The sequence below is a fragment of the Acanthochromis polyacanthus genome, chromosome 22 (assembly GCF_021347895.1).
Source record: "Acanthochromis polyacanthus isolate Apoly-LR-REF ecotype Palm Island chromosome 22, KAUST_Apoly_ChrSc, whole genome shotgun sequence".
Taxonomy (NCBI): domain Eukaryota; kingdom Metazoa; phylum Chordata; class Actinopteri; family Pomacentridae; genus Acanthochromis; species Acanthochromis polyacanthus.
In genome coordinates this window covers 2,580,593-2,597,931 of record NC_067134.1, presented here as the reverse complement: position 1 = coordinate 2,597,931, position 17,339 = coordinate 2,580,593, and the positions used below count along the sequence as shown (strand labels likewise).

General features: G+C 42.7%; 2 protein-coding genes and 1 long non-coding RNA gene across 12 annotated transcripts in view; 1 reads left to right on the top strand and 2 right to left on the bottom strand.

Moving 5' to 3' along the window:
* LOC127531965 (zinc finger protein OZF-like) overlaps positions 1 to 17,339 on the bottom strand; it is a 320,874-nt gene that overhangs the window by 271,025 nt on the left and 32,510 nt on the right. The window lies entirely within an intron of this gene.
* LOC127531995 (zinc finger protein OZF-like) overlaps positions 1 to 17,339 on the top strand; it is a 37,946-nt gene that overhangs the window by 4,143 nt on the left and 16,464 nt on the right. The gene's annotated exons all lie outside the window — the stretch shown is intronic.
* LOC127532094 (uncharacterized) lies at positions 6,369 to 9,935 on the bottom strand. The gene is made up of 3 exons (XR_007939348.1): positions 9,354 to 9,935; positions 9,068 to 9,261; positions 6,369 to 6,513 (listed from the first exon to the last, which is right to left on the bottom strand). It is a non-coding gene; the product is annotated as an uncharacterized LOC127532094 (long non-coding RNA).

Here is a 17,339-nt window from a genome sequence, read left to right as displayed (position 1 = left end):
GTATAAGGCACAAAAGATACGGTCCGAATTTCCATATAACCACTTAAAAATGCGCAAACACATGTATTAGTATGTTTTTTTGACATAACGTTCATTTTTCTCTGTGTCAAGAAGCGGTGAAGCTGTATGGGACAGGGGAAGGTGTCTGGCTGAGAACAGGGCTCACTAAAGGCCGACCGCGGTCCGGATCCGGACCCAGACACCGTCTATACGGGTGTAAATTTGACAGGTCGCTTCTATTTTACCGGTACAGCTTTCCAGTGTTTATCATTGGTCTATCGGCTCAGAAACACACAGACCAATTATGTACGAGTTCAGGCATCCCACGTGACGCTACTCAGCCAATGACATCGCTGAATTGCATCGCAGCTCTGCCTTCAAAAAGCAGCTGAGAGATGAGGGACAGAGAGGACAGTAGTGATGGAAGTTCAGCTCTTTTCAGAGAGCTTTTGGCACTGCTTCCAAAGAAAAGCCGGTTCTTTCGGCTCCCAAATGGCTCCTAATTTATTATTCTTTGTAGCCTCATGTTTTTGCCTAACCAGGCAAATATGAATCATTTGTGTTTTGACAAACTCTTTTTCATTCAGTGTTTTTATGAGAAGCCTTATAATTGACTCATTTTGTACATTTGCTCTGTTACAAAAACAGGTATTCTTGCTTTTGTTTATTATTTCAACCAAACTTTTTTGCACAAAAAATAAATGAACAAAACTCTGCACATGAACCCACAGAACCAGAACAGAACCAGAACCAGACTCAGTATTCAAACAGTATAAATGTCCTCAGAGCAGGCTGACATTTAGAAAAATCAGATGGCTGAGCTTGGATGGGCTGATACATTTCTTCTTTCAGTGAATATCTGCCTTGTTTTTGAGAAGATTCTCTCAGATGGAAGAAGTTGTCTCTCCTCCATCACCTTCACCAGGTGGGGCAGACTGAGGCCTTGTCCTGCTCCAGCTCAGTGGGTCGTCTGCTGGTTGGATGAGGGGTTCCTCTAGATATGATCCTCCATTACCACATCAGCTGTAGGATTTCTCCTGAATCATCTCCTGTAGCTCTTCCATCAAAGAGGCTCCACACAGCAGAAGTTTGAGGTTCCTCCTCCTCTTGGTCCTCTAATGGTGGAGGTGTCAGGCTGCTGCTCTTATTCTCTGAAGTGTCTCATCAACAGCTCTGTTGTCACTGAAGGCAAGCTTCTTTAATCTAGGATCCAGTAACATGTTTTCTGCTAGGACAGTGTTAAACTCCATACTCCATTAAATACGTTAGGAGTCGGCTCTTCAGATTCACTACAAAGCATCGGCTCTGAGAGTCGTATCTTTTGTGCCTTATACATCTCAAGAGGACAGACTGTGGTCACATGCTGACCACGTTTGGCTCAGCAAACAGCTGTAAGGCAGCTTTCTCAACTATGAACATAATCAAAATATGTTTTGAGAACGGCTCAAACAAGCAGCAGCTCAGCTCTCCCATTAAGCTGCAGAGATATTAGGGGAGTGATATGAGACAGACGAAAATGTAAAAGTGTTCACATGTTTACATTTATGAGATTTAATTATTGTTAAAGATGTATAGAAGTTGATTCAGGTTGTTCAGTCATGCTTTTTTAAGTTCTGCACTTTATTCTAAGATATACAGTTATATATAAGTTATTTATTAATAAATGTCAAAATGTTTTTGAACCGTACTGAATTTATTTGACGGTCAGTTTTTGATTACAGGCAGACTCTAATAAAACTACCAGGTTACATCAGCATATATCACAGTAACTCAAGTTAGACATTATGATGTTCTGGACCTTTGCTGACTGGACCTCTCTGAATTTTAGCTGAATACCCCTGGCTTAGCAGAAGAGGGACATGAGTCTACAACTGTCAGGGTCCTCTCCTCATTCCCTCCCCACCTGGCATCCCAAACAAAACCCCCTCCCTTATCCTTTTCCTCCCTGTCTTGCCTCCCGTCTCCCATCCATCCCTTTTCCTCTGCTTTCCCTCACAGCACGGCACCTGAGTGGAGTTCGGCTTCACAGCCGTCTCCACTCAGGTAATCAACCTCCTCCACGAGTACCGGGCAGCTGGAAGAAATCATCCTGATTACTCACCAAGCAATAAGTACCGGCTCAACACTCCACACCCTGCCAGATTGTTGAAATAGACTTTGCTGTCAGTTCACTCTCTAGCCTCCAGAAAGTTTGTTGAAAATTTGACGTTTTTCTAGCGTATCTCTCTCCTGCCTTCTTCCAGACCCAGCTGCCCGGGAACTTACCCACCCGAAACCCTCACCTGAACCCCCCAACCCATTCGGCACCGGTCTCCTCCCCACTCGGATCCCCCATTCCGCCCGGACCCCCTCCTGGAACCCCCGACCCATTTCCTTCCCGGCCGCTGGAGCTGCAGCAGTCAACCGGCTGCTCCCTGCCTCCCGGAGCTCCTCCCGGAACATCACCTGCGAGACGCCGTCTCTGCCCGGCCAGTCCAACACCTCGGCCCCCCGGATCGTCAGAGTGCTACGTCTCGTTCCCTCCGAACCCCTCCTCCTCCATCGAACTCTGAGCCCTTTGACGTCTGGCCGCCAGGGATCCCCCACAGCCATCTGCGACGCTCCGGTCCCGCCCGGACCTTGGACAACCGCCGATCCCCGTCCCCAGACCCACCCGGCCACATCCTCCCTCCACCAGCATCCCTGTTCCTGCATCCCGGTCTCTGCACTCCAGCCATATCCACCCCTGTACAATAAAACCCTTTTTCAACTTCTCCGGTTCTGGTATGGGAGACGCCAGCGTGTCGTCATTTGCTATGGTCACGTGGTACAAGACTGCTACTGGTTGGCAAGAACCGGCAGTAACATAACGGCTTGCTACGAGAACGGTATCGTGTTTGAAACAAATACGTAAAGTTATCGCTTTTCATGAATGAAATTGCACATGTATTTACCACAATGGAAATATCGTGTGTAGTTGTTGGTTGTACGAAGCGTTTTGAGAAGGTATCGGGCTTGGAATTTCACCGAATACCGATGTCAGGAGAGAGAAGATGGCAGTGGCTTCAGCCATCAACAGGAAAAATTGTACCCCAGTAAGCAGCAGAGATCGTGTTTGTGGCTCCCACTTTTCTTCAGGTAAACTATTCAACAGTTTAGCATGTTTAGTATGTCCAACTTTGAGCTTATTTACCAAAAGATATTGATTTAGTGTCGCATCCTTCGCGTGAAGCGATCTCTACACTTTCGGTTTGGTTCAGTGTTGTCATGTGTTACCGATCGGTTTTTAGGCGATGAAAGTATACTAAAGTCGAATGAAGCATATTCAATAACATCTCCTTAAGCCAGCAGCCTCCTATTTGTAACCACATTTGTTTCTGTATACGTCTAGCGATCGTTTTTTTAGAATTAAAAAATGCTGTGGGTCTGTTACTGTTACATAGAAGCCATACTGCAGACAAAAAATACAGCAACGTATTGACGTTTCTTTGACATCTTGTTGAAGATTAACAGAAGATATATTATTTTTAATTCATAATTATATATTTTTGGGTGGGCGAACTGCCCAGCGGTGTCAAGTAAAAATAAATGTCGGTGAAGGAAATGTCCGGCCACAATGAAGGATCGTCAACCCACACAGTCTTCAAATTGTAGGGATCTGGCAAGGTTTTACTGTTTCTCTGATATCTCAGCTTACTCACGTATATTTGTCGGGCCTCAGGTGATAAGGATTGAGCATAATCGGACAATTTCACGGAAGGATAGTTCGCATCAGCCATTGTTCCTCTGGTTCCTTTTGCCAACCAGCGCGGTAATCACGTGACTTCGTGACGTCACTGTTTGTAAACATTGGCATCTCCCATAGTGGCTCTCGGCTCGGGTCTGCCTAGCTAACTCGTGACAACATCTTTTAATGACCCAACATCAGTCAGTGGAGAAAAAGAAAGCAAAGCTAAATGAAACTATTTCAGTGTTTTAATAAGCCTGTTGCTTGTCCTGTGAATACTGCTGCTTTAGGGAACACTACAGCTGGAGCTAAGGTTAAAGTTTAGGAAAGGGAGCCTGATGGAGAGGAAACATCAGCGCTACCTGATGGCAGGAGGAGGAGCTGCTGACGCTATAATGTCTATAAGTATCTAATTGGTAGTTTGAAATAAAGGAGCTGCTGTGTGTGTGTGTGTGTGTGTGTGTGTGTGTGTGTGTGTGTGTGTGTGTGTGTGTGTGTGTGTACGCGTGGACGTGTGAGTGCACGCGCACATATATGAGAACCTGACCTGGCTTTGGTTTATGAGGTTGGAGTATACCCACTAGAAAAAACTAGACTGCACCACTGGTTATGACTGTCATAACTGTGTACACGACTTGCTTTGATTTAGAGTTAGGGGAAGTGCAGGGGGGCAGGCAATACAATGAAAGTCAATCTGTCTATGAATGCCAGCGCAAGAGCTTTATTGTGATGGGCAGGAGCTTTACTGTGCACCGGCAGGCTCCGAAGCCCCGCCCACCAATGAAACGGAATATTGAGTCGTATTTTCATTTTGGGGGTGAAAACAAAAAAACGAACGGTTTCCTGTTTTTTTTGTTTTTTGTTCAAAACGAAAAAACGAACCGTTTCCTGTTTTTTTGTTTTTTGCTCAAAACGAAAAAACGGCTTGATTTTTTGTTTCTGCTTGTGTCTTTTATAGCCAGGAATCAAACGGATTCCGCCGTTTGATTCCCGGCTATAAAACAGATTAATTTTTGAAAATTATAAAAATGTGTCCTCTGTGGTGCTGAGATACGCAGATATGCCAACTCTTTTATTCCTTCTGCCATCAGGCTTTTAAATGACAGTGATGTTTTGTAGTTTTTAATGCATTCTAGGTATGTATGGATATTGTGCACTTGTCATTGTTGCACTTTATTGCTGGACCCTTCACTTGACCTTTGACAGATCCAAGTATGTGGAATGTGTGTTTAATGTCCTGTCCTGCTGCAACCCATGTCTGCAAACTGAATTGCCCCTAAGGGATAAATAAAGTTATTTGAGTCTTGAATCTGAATCAGTTGTACTGACACACCTGGCCACTACAGTGCAGTTCCAACTATCCCTCTTCATCAGTCGTCCAACTAACGAGGAAGAGATGTTGTGCCATGGATAAGAGCGGAGGAAAGAGAAAACTTGATTGAGAAAGTAGTGCCTGCCATGCCATGCGTGTCTCTCTCTCTCTCTCTCTCTCTCTCTCTCTCTCTCCTGCAGTCAGATGTGTTTTTTCAAGCTCGGCACAATGTGTAGAGAATTATGTTTTGGAGTCAGACAAATCACAATGACTCATTCTTTTTTGTTTATTTCAAACCTTTTCTATTCGTATTTATCAAAAAGGAATACAACTTGTTATACATGCATTTGAGTATGGAATATGCCAAATTACTGTGCACTATATGTTTGGTCAATAAACATATACAAACATAATTAAAACAGCAGTTTTCATATCTGGTTAAGAGTGCAGTCCTATGTCAATGTCTAAGAAAAATTGTGGCCCCCTGCCATTATTTAAGTTGATTCATTTGGTGGTTTTTACACATGGTAAGTAGGATTCCCAAGCAGAAGAAAGAGGGGAACTGAACACAACAGCATAAGCTGCCTTGACCCTAATGATAATTAACCATTAAAGTCACTCCTTTTTCCCCCTAAAGTTTGCTCTGTATTTTTACATTAGCTTGGCTATTACCGCATGTTTTAGAGTGATGAGGAAATGGCTAGCAGTTTTCCAGAGAGGAGTAGTTTGCTTGAGTTCATGATGACCATCAGCTCCAGCCATGGCACAGTTCTTATGGATACCATATCATGTTGCTCTTGTCAGAGACATCAGTATCAGATAGCAGATGAGTGATTGGGTAACAAGGTGTGGTATCTGAATGCCTGATTTAACTGAGGCACCTGTTGATACCTGCAATATGGTCTTGTCTTGATTATGACTAGGTCATCTTTAGGATAGATGTGACTGGAGTCAATGTTGAAATGGCTGTGCCTGTTCCCTATTTAGGTCATCTTTAGGTTAAATGTGATTGATGGCCATAGGATGTTTCCTGATTATCGTAAATCTAATGATAGGTTTTCCAAGTGGGTAGTTAAAGTTACTGGTTACAGTGATTCACACTGCCTTTGAGTCCTCTCTCAGGCAGACCAATCAGGCGTGAGTGCCTGATTGACACATGCCTTTTTGTAATAAACCTTTTTATATACAATCAATACTGTGTGCACGGAGCTTTTTCTTCATCCTCAACACATCATCGCTGCTCAAGATACAACAGAAACATACACATAAATATAATCAGGCTGTTTTCGTCAATATTTTCTTTATCCCAGCTTCTAATCTGCTGAAGAGGCCAATTTGGCAACTCACCTGTGTTGAAGCTGTTTGCAAATATGGCTGCCTCGCTGTGTTATTTCTGTGGCTTGCCAGTTTCTCCTGCATGAAGAGGGTCAAGTAGAACTCTTTTCCGTGGTCTACACGGATCTGGTCCCACATGCCGTACTGCAGGACCGCATTTCTGAAAAAAACAACAACACAGGTGTCACAGTTAGCAAGTTACTCAACATCCTTGTTCTCCATCTCCCTTCATGATTGGCTAGATTCCATTCCATGTCAAAATTCAGCAAGGCTTCACTCAGAGTCAGCTCCCCCCACACGAGGAGTTTACGTATATATTGGACAAGTTAAATTTTTATGATAGTGTGGCATACAGAGCCATTAGTGGATTAATTAGATCTACTACAATTTACATGTGTAATTAGCATTTTATTTACAGCTCATGTTCAGTGTGTGTTGCTATTTTTCTGTATGTTTTCTGTGATGACAAGAGATTAACTGGCTGAAAATGTAGTTTTCTAGCAGTGTGCATCACCTACCAGCAGAGGGGGCGTTTGCTGCACTGTGTGTGCACAAGGAGAAAGTAAGTCTCGCATTCTAAGAACAAGAATACGCAAGTGTAGTGCAACTGTTTCTTTTGGTCTATGTGTATGTGTGTGGCACACTGCGTGTAATATACATTTTTGCACTTTGCAGATAAAAAAATAAAATCGAACACGTTAAAATTAAATTAGTAGTGGAGGGCAGCTTTATTTTATCCACTCTACAATAGCTGGCTCTGATCTTTTTCGGAACCGATTATAGGAACAAATTTGCTTTTAACACACACACAGACCACGGGATCATCTTACAGCAAGAGGTAAAGGAAACTTGCTTCCCTTACCTCTTGCTTGCAGTCCGCTACGAAAGTCTTCTATCAGAACAAGATCTGTGCTGCTTCTGATTCCAGAAAACTGTTTATGGCGTTTAACTCCCTGCTTTCTCCTCCAGCTGCTCAGCCACCCACTGCGCTGACCCTAGACATGTTTGCCTCCTTTTTCCACTAAAAAGATGGCTGCAATCAGCAACCAGTTCTCCAAACCTGACCAGTCCAGTCAGCTCAAACCCACCACTTCTGCTTCACTCTGCTCTTTTGCTCCTCTGAGCGAGAATGAGTTCTCCAGACTTCTTCTGAGCTCGAAACAAGTCCTCTCGATCCTCTCGAATTCCTCCCGGGTAACTGGCATTTTGTTGCTACTTTTAAGAAAGGCCGTGTCACCCCACTGCTCAAAAAGCCTCATCTCAACCCCGCCCAGGTTGAAAACTACAGGACAGTCTCACTTCTACCATTCTTGTCATAAACACTGGAGCGCTCAGTATTTAACAAAGTCTCTGAACATCTGCGGAACAACAACCTACTTGAGGTACTTCAGGTGTCTAGGTCACGGCTCTAAATCTCTTGCCAGACTCTTCTCTTCTGTTGATCCCAAATGATGGAACAAACTACCAAACTCTCTGCATTCTGCTGAGTTCCTTTCTACTTTTAAGAGACAACTGAAGACTGAATTGTTCAGAGAACGCCTGGGCACATAACCTGACTCTTCTCCTCTTTGACCTGTGGGGTAGAATAAGTTAGATGGTCCAAGACCCAGCAGTTAATGATTATTTAGCACTGAAAAAGTTGTGTGATGTTGTATGTTCAAAGTCATTGTAAGTAGTGATACTGAGACTGTTGAATCCCAGATGCTGAGATTGTTAGTTATTAGTTTGTTTTCATCATATGAAGAAAAAAGCAACAACAAAAAACAAACCAAAAAAAAAAAAACTGGGTGTGGGCGGCACTTCTTCTGCCACTGGATGGCTCAACTATTTCGTTGCTAACCACACTTCATTGGCGCTATGCATGGAAAGTGATGGGGTCCGATTTTCTCTAACTGCGAGTGTGGCCTCTATTATATTCAAAATATCACAACACATGCTTCAGAACATTCACCAGCTCCTAACCTCATGAACCTCACCATTGACAAACTCCACAAAAGAGAGATAGAGCTGCGTTACAGCTGTTTCTGGGAGAAGCGTCTGTTTACACTGACTTTCCGGGAAGACCCGACTAATGGATAGTCTATGACCAAGGATGGATAGGACAGTGTAGGCACCAGTTGGTATATTTTTGGTGGGTTGCCATGGTCACAGGGGGAGTTAGGTCATGTGACAAATCAGCTGAGTTTTTAAATTACCTGTTCACTCGGTGAATGGGGGGGGGAACTGAGAGGGTGAAGGGGGAAGTCGCACTTTTGCTGACTGCATGATCTCAAGACATTATGGCTCTGTTTTTAGAGATTGTGGGAATATTCTAATTATGTTTTTAGCAGCAACAAATAAGCAAAAGCAGTACATGGAGAAGTGTCTTAAATGATCAGCCAGTGCGTCCAGCAGGTAAAGTTTTTCCCCTGTTTAGCCTCTCGGCGACTATTTTTTTGTTTGATAGTCACTCAACAGATAGCCTATGATAGTCGAGTCGACCCTAAGCTGTGGAGGCCGACATGACATTTGGCCGAGTTCTCCTTTAAGTCTAAATTCTTGCTTGTGTTGTACGTCGCTTTGGACAAAAGCATCTGCTAAATGAAATTGCAGAATTGTAGAATTACAGGAAGACATAATTAGGTCATCCTTGGTCGGGAAGGATGATGTAGATGTAGTTGGACAGTGCCTATAATGTAAAACTAAATGATGAAATAGAAAGCCCACAAAGTTACCTGAACACCTCTTGATATATTGTCAGGTTGTTTTTGACAGGCATTGTTGAATGGCTGACAATTTTGCTGGAGAAACCATCTACAGCGAGGACAAGTGTCACCCCAAACATCACCAGCTTTTCATTTTGATCCAAGTGCAGTTTGTGACCCATGTATTCAGCACTGTACGGCACTGGATTCAGGTTCCTCAATCTCTGTAATTAGGCAAAAAACAACAAAAGGCAAAAAGTTATGGTAATTTCACAGTGGCTATCTGCACTATGCACTAGTGTTTCATAACACCTACCAGACAACGATCGGCATGATATGGTTGGTTAACTTGTCTCAAGACACTACCAACGCGTCCCTCAGATGCTTGGATTCCTTTTGAAGACAGGTAACCAGTCATCATTCGCCTTCCATACTGTGGTCCTGTCTTAAATTGAAGAAGAACATGCATTCCAATTAACAAAACAGTTAAAATCGAGAAACACAATCATGTTGTAGGAAATACTTCCACCTGCCCAGGCCCAGGTGGGTGGGGGTTGATGTTCATTACCCAAACAGGAGTCACCTGAGGTGATAAGACTCAGCCCTGTGTGGCCCTTATAGGTCTGTCAGGCTGGACTATAAAGTTTTACATTTACTTTTATAGTTAAGTGATGGAGTAACATTGTCTGAATATTGTAGTCAGATGAAATAGAATAATATTGACACAGATACCCCATTGCAAATATTGTATCCCCCATCACTTACATTACAGGACTATTTCTCAATCTGCTCCTGCGGCAGTCAGTTAAGTCTGTGCAGTTACAGAGAATGGCCATCAGGGGGCGCGGCCGCTTTGAAGTGTAGAATATTGCAGGCAGTGATTGTGCAAGGCACAGAATAAGCTGATCAGCTGTTCTGTCAACGCAGTCGATCAGCTGTTACTGATATATTTAATATGTTTCTGTGCAGGATTTGAATCACAATAAATTTGTTACACCTTAGAAGACATCCTTCTTTTAAGAAGCGTAACACCTGCACTACTCTGCTGAGTTCCTGCTGGTTGATACTTCGGATGCATTTTTGAGCGAGTTAAGGCGGACTCTTCACTTATTGTGTTTTGATGTGTTTGATAACACCTACTTTTGATATTTATTGTCTCAATTTATTCCATGTATCCTTAGCACCATCATCATCTATGAGACAACCAGCTTAAAGCAGAAGAAATAAATGGTTAAATAACTCTCTCTCTGGTCCTCAAGACTGATGTGCCAATGTAGAGGCTAATCTTTAACCCCAGCCACCTGCTAGTTTGTTTCACGTGACTGCATTACAGCAAAAGTAATGTATTATGGTATTTATATTACTAGGCCATTTATTTCCAACATCCAACACTGTGATAGAGCACTGAATACTTTCTAGACACTAAAAAAAGAGCCAGATGCGGTGGGCTATCTGGTCAACCTGTAGCGGACTTAAAATGATTGCTCACACTCCACAGGATCGGCATGTTTATTCTCTATAACAGAGAGGCACGGGCATGGGCGTAACCACCATCTCAGAAGTGAGGGGGCAAATTTTTCAGAGCTATTTATCATTCTCTTACATTTAATTGCACCGTCCTTAGTGGCTAAAGAACCACATAATCCCTAACAGCCACAGTACAATACCAGGGGACCAACTAGGCTAGTTCTTTAAACTATAAAACTTTAAACTATAAAATCTAAAGTTTTAGTGGCCAAACTCTAGTTGAGTTGACAACAATGTCCCTTGAACATCTACTGGACGAGTAGCCAAAGGTGCCAAACACTGAACATGAAATGATCAGTACTGCCTGGTTTCTCCCTGCAATAGATATCTTATTTTCAGGAAGTTATAATCTCTCTTTACCTGTAAAGACCCTACATCCTTGTCCCTGCTGCTGGCCTCTGATCCATCTCCTCCCTGACTCTGCTCAGCACGTCTCCTGTGGAACACCTGCGTTAGCATGCGCTCATGGTGCATTCACAGACGGCTCGGGAAAACACGTTACTGGATGCTAATAACAAGTTTAGCTGTTGTAACGGCTGAAAAAAGTGCGGGGGACAGAGGGGACAGATGTGGAAAGTGCGGGGGACATGTCCCACGCGTACCCCGCGTCCGTTACGCCCATGGGCACGGGTCAGAAAACAGCGACACACACACAGGCAGCGGTGCAGCTTCTCTCTCTCTCCTGCAGCAGGCCAAACGCCAGTGTTTACAAACAGTGACGTCACGAAGTCACGTGATTACCGCGCTGGTTGGCAAGAGGAACAAGAGGAACAATGGCTGATGATAACACTGCGAACTATCCTTCCGTGAAATTGTCCGATTATGCTCAATCCTTATCACCTGAGGCCCGACAAATATATGTGAGTAAGCTGAGCTATCAGGGAAACAGTGAAACCTTGCCAGATCCCTACAATTTGAAGACTGGGTGGGTTGACGATCCTTCATTGTGGCCGGACATTTCCTTCACGGACATTTATTTTTACTTGATTGACACCGCTGGGCAGTTCACCCACCCAAAAATATATAATTATGAATCAAAAATAATATATCTTCTGTTAATCTTCAACAAGATGTCAAAGAAACGTCAGGAAGTTGCTGTATTTTGTATCTGCAGTATGGCTTCTATGTAACAGTAACAGACGCACAGCATTGGTGATCGAAAATAGGACAATTCTAAAAAACGATCTCTAGACGCATACAGAAACAAATATGGTTACAAATAGGAGGCTGCTGGCTTAAGGAGATGTTATTGAATATGCTTCAATCGACTTTAGTATACTTTCATCGCCGAAAAAGCGATCGGTAACACATGACAACACTGAACCAAACCGAAAGTGTAGAGATCGCTTCACGCGAAGGATGCGACACTAAATCAATATCTTTTGGTAAATAAACTCAAAGTTGGACGTACTAAACATGCTAAACTGTTGAATAGTTTACCTGAAGAAAAGTGGGAGCCACAAATACGATCTCTGCTGCTTTCCTGTTGATGGCTGAAGCCACCGCCATCTTCTCTCTCCTGAAATCGGTATTCGGTGAAATTTCAAGCCTGATACCTTCTCAAAACGCTTCGTACAACCAACAACCACACACGATATTACAATTGTGGTAAATACATGTGCAATTTCATTCATGAAAAGCGATAACTTTACGTATTTGTTTCAAACCCGATACCGTTCTCGTAGCAAGCCGTTATGTTACTGCTGGTTCTTGCCAACAAGCAGTGGTCTTGTACCACGTGACCATAACAAATGACGACACGCTGGCGTCTCCCTAACAATGGCTGTAACTGTCAGAAAATCGTTTTAAAACGTAAGTTTTACCGATCAAAACTCGGATCGAAATTCACTCAAAAACCATAAGTATCTGTTCCTTAAGTTTTTATGAAGTCTTGAAGATGTTATGTTACGCCTGTAACTCACTGTGGGTTTCTATCTAAAAAGAACGACAGAGAGCTGGCTGTTTTCCACTGTTTACTTCCTTAGCTTGAACCTGACATTCCCCCACTCAAATCCCCCCATGTTACCCCAGATTCCTCACCAACGTTCCCTTACACAACAGAAGAGCCTAACAATATTGCATGGCCGCTAGAACAAAAATTAGGAGAGAGAACATCAACACACGTCTAACCTCATCAGAAGCCGTCTGGCTTTTGCCGGGAATACACAGCTTTGTCACATATGCCTCGGATGTGTGCGCCACTAATTAATGACCCCTCGCTACAACAGGTAACTGGAACCATATACAGACAAATATGAACTTCTGGGCTAAAAAAAACACAGAAATAACCCAAAAGTAATAACAGAGATATTATCCACATTTTGAGAAGGTTCACCAAAAAACATTATATTCAATTATTTACTCAGCTACAACCCAAACCACAGCAATGAATATTTATAAACTGGTTGCTTACCTCATTTATTGCTTTAGCAATCTCGCACTCCAGTTTGGAATCCTGCACCCGTCCTCTCCTTATTCCATTTAGGGCGCAAAATTTTCGGATGTTAGATATGGATACGCCTTTGTTAACTCCACATTCAAAGCGAAGATAATTTGAAATATCATCATCAGAATGCCCATTTTGCATCATGTTTTGAATTATTTCGCCGTAGGGTGACAGCCTAGACTCCGACATTGCATCAACTACGACCTTGAATTGTCCTGTCCTATCGTCTTCTATATTACTACTTCTTCATCTGACGTTTTACGTAGCGTTTTTCCCGCTTTTTTCCACATCCGTTTCCGGAGGCAGCAAACCGCCAAAACGTTTTACGTCAGTGACTGACGAGCAGGTGAACTTCTAGCATCACCCACCCATCGCTCTCGGTACCGCCAACAATTGCAGCATCAGCAGCATTATCCTTTGGGAAAGAATGGAGACTTTCGTGCTGTATAGGGAAAACCAGAGGATTACTCTCAGACTGGATGATATGCGTGTAGAAAGAATTGCACGCATTTTCCAGGTTGGTTTTTGTTAGTTTTTGTTATCCTGTGTAGTATCCTGAGCAGCAATGATGTGTTGAGGATGAAGAAAAAGCTCCGCGCAGAGTCTTGATTATATATGAAAAGTTTTATTACAAAACTGCCCACAGCAAAATGTTTCACCGCCAAAATTTTGTTTAAAAGCACACGCACTGGGGTCTGTTCTTACATAAAGGTTTTTTGCGCTCTTGCGCCAAACGGTGCTCCAGAGGTGCCGCAGGTCTCCGTTTTGGAGATAGTTTTTCTTGGTCCAGTGTTTTTTGTTTTGTTTGGATTTGTTTTTTGCCCACCCCATTGAACTAACGACTGCATTCTTTCTGTAGGTCAACATGCCCAGTATGTACCTGACGGATGCAGCAAATGTTGCCATTTTCGCTGTTGAGGATGGTAGTTTCAGCTCCCTGGACCTGCGTGACCATGACCACTATGAGGTCCATGGAGAAGCTGGGCAGACCCAAGAGATGGGGGCAGCACCAGCCCATGCACCAGCCGCAGGCTCATCTCGCCAATTTGCCTTTCGGAGTGGCCCACCAGTCACTGCAAACATGAGCGTGCTGACAAGATCGGTTTCCACTCCAAGGTCATTTCACAGGTAGGGACATATGGTAACTTAAAGTTATGGTGGTAATGGTTAATACCGCTCAAGTTAATAATTTACAATCTAATTTTAAGCAAACAGCATAGTGGATGTAAACAACATATTACTAAAGACAGAAGCATGGTGCATTTAGAGTTTTACATGGGCTCACACGCTGGGTTGTTTGACCAAATGAATGCAGTTATGTAGCTTGGTTTGCTTCATTCATTACAGGGCCATTCATGTGTCCGACGTGGTGGAGGGGAAACTACTTTCAAGGAGAGTGGTCATGGTGCGGTTTACGGAGGCGGAGGCAACTGTGTCCATCATCATACACAAACTAAAGGTTGCCATGGCAGACGATGAGGACTACACCCTCACTGACACCGCCGGCAATGAAATTGTCGAATCGGAAGGGACAACAGGTAAATAAAATATTCTATTATTTAATTTATATTTAGCCTACACCAAATGCATACGAAAAAATAGCATAACATCAATGGTCAGAAAGTAGAGGCTTTAGGCCTACATTACTCTTTACTTTTGTTAACTTCTCTCTTTGTCTGTCTTTTTTTTCTGCATTTCTTCTTTGAAGGATCAATGTACTGGAAGCAAAGTGCACGAAAAATTTTTGCCATCAAGACTAGCACTTTCCAGGCGGCATTCCAGCCACAGGTATTGTTTAGATACAAACACAAGATTTGCTTGTGAAAGGTTGGTTTGGGTTTTTGGGGGTTGACATTGTACTTTTCAGTGCCTTGCCACTGTGGACCAGTGGTTGCCCGCCCAGACACCAGCAAGGTCCGGTGTGGGAGTATCTAGTTGGCCAAAGCACTCATAATGTTGACTTTACATGTTCACATCATGCCATTGTGCGTTTCCTTTGAGGTCTGGTCCAGACCACTATCAAGTTAAACTATGAATCATAGCTTCTCCATTTTATTTAATTTTTCCTTGTCATCGTTCAAACTTTTACAATACAATCATTCTCAGATAAATTATACACAGTATACTAATTTCTCAAATGGCTTGAATTTTTTTAAATTTAATAACAATATGCTTAATGTGACAAATGCAGAAATGAAGACGTCCAGAGGCTGCAGGACCAAGTGGAGGAACTGCTGGAGGCATCCCAAGGGCTGGGGGAAGTCACACGGAATATTGATACCCTTGTGACCCTCAGCCGCAACCTGTCTCCAGTGTGGCTGGAATTTAAACAAGCCTTCATATGTTTGGTCTGCAGAGGTACTGCTTCCATTCTGCATGTTTGAATATTACTGGTTGACATAACATCAAATGTAGCAGTATCAATGTTTTGTCTTGAAATTATGAATTTAGGAGAAAAAGGAAAACAAAGAATTGAAACACACCAGGCTATTCAAGTTGCTTCATATGTGTTGATTGGGAAGTCTTGTCTGCATGAATTGATGAAACTACTTGGATAAGAAGTGAAACAGCCAAGACAAAATAAGTCCAGTTGTCTAGTTTGAAATGCCTTGAAAGGACTCTATTCTCATCCAGATCCCTTCATGCTAATCAGTACATTATTTTTACATACCTGTATTTCTTTTTCCAGCTACCATGACTCGGCCCATGTTTACATCCTGCTGTCGGAGCCTGGTGGGGTGTGTGGATTGTGTACGAGAGTGGGAACGAAATTCTAATCAGTGCCTCAAGTGCAGGGAAGACCTGCCTACCTACACTGAGGTAGCAGGACTGTCTGCAGCACTAGACTGCCTGAGGTCAACTCAGTAGTTGTGACAAAATGGGCTATTGTCACAGCTTCACTACTTTCGGAAATTAACTGTACACATTCATTTCCTGTCTTGCATTATTGGGCAAACTGATTAATCCAGGTGTGTCTGGTTGAGACTGCTGCAACAAGATCATATTTCATCATATTTCAGTCTCACAACTCATCTATAATAAATCACAATGCGCTCTAAATCTTAGCAACAGATAAGTTTGCTAATACTGAGCAAAATGCTAGCACTGTTTTCCGATTATCAATAAAGTTATAACCATAAGCATAACACATACACACACACTAACCTTGTGCCTCTTTGGGGGGTTGCAAAACAAATATACTCAACATTCGATGCCTTATCCCTTACTGTACCTTGAACTTTTATCTTTTACATTAGCTCATTCATTCCGTAATGAAGTGACTAGAATTCCCGGAAAAAAACGATAGACGGGAAATAAAAGGTAGTCTTCAAATAAAATCATGGCGATATAAATCTGAACCATTAACTCCAAAACGTGCGGAAATATACGCACAAAGCAGATAAAATGACATTTGTTAGCAAAACCCATATCATAAAACTCAGCACATATCAAGATTATGTCACAAAAATGCATTTCAAACGAGACTTTCGTTTTATAAGGCAAACACACAAACACACAAGCTACCATCTGGTGGACAAAATGAGACACAGCAAGCATAAAACAAAGTGGGTTTACTACAGTTCTGATCCCGGACAAGTTTGTTCTCCAGGAGATAATTATTTGTTCCTGTGGCAGTCAGTTAAAACTAGGTCTATGCAATTACCATTAATAATCATAACAGCCTAATAATAATAATAATAATAATAAGTCAGTATAGCAGCTTTCATGCAGGAATTGCAGCTCAAAGAGCGTCACAGGAATGGCCACAATAGGGCGCGGGCACTTTTGAGTGCATCTTACATGTATTGCATTGGTTAGTGAAGAAGTCAGAGAAAAGCCATTAACCCAGATCAATGTATTAATTGCCTGATAGGGGATGGTTGGTGGCAACATTAAGGAATGGCGACACCTGCTGGTCATTTTATATACCTACTTTCAGCGCGCCTCTTCGGCCTCCTCTTGGGTGTTTAATCCGATAGATAGGCTATCTTTCGCTCATTCAATCAATAAATAGCCTACTATCGTGCAAACTCTGTACTGTGTACACGACTTGCTTTGATTTAGAATTAGGGGAAGTGCAGTGGGGGCAGGCAATACAAAGAAAGTCAGTCTGTCTATGCCTGCGAGCGCAAGAGCTTTATTGTGATGGGCAGGAGCTTTATTGTGCACCGGTGGGCTCCGAAGCCCCGCCCACCAATGAAACGAAATATGGAGTCGTATTTTCATTTTGGGGGGTGAAAACGAAAAAACGAAAAAACAAATCGTTTCCTGGTTTTTTTGGTTTTTTGTTCAAAATGAAAAAACGAACCGTTTCCTGTTTTTTTGTTT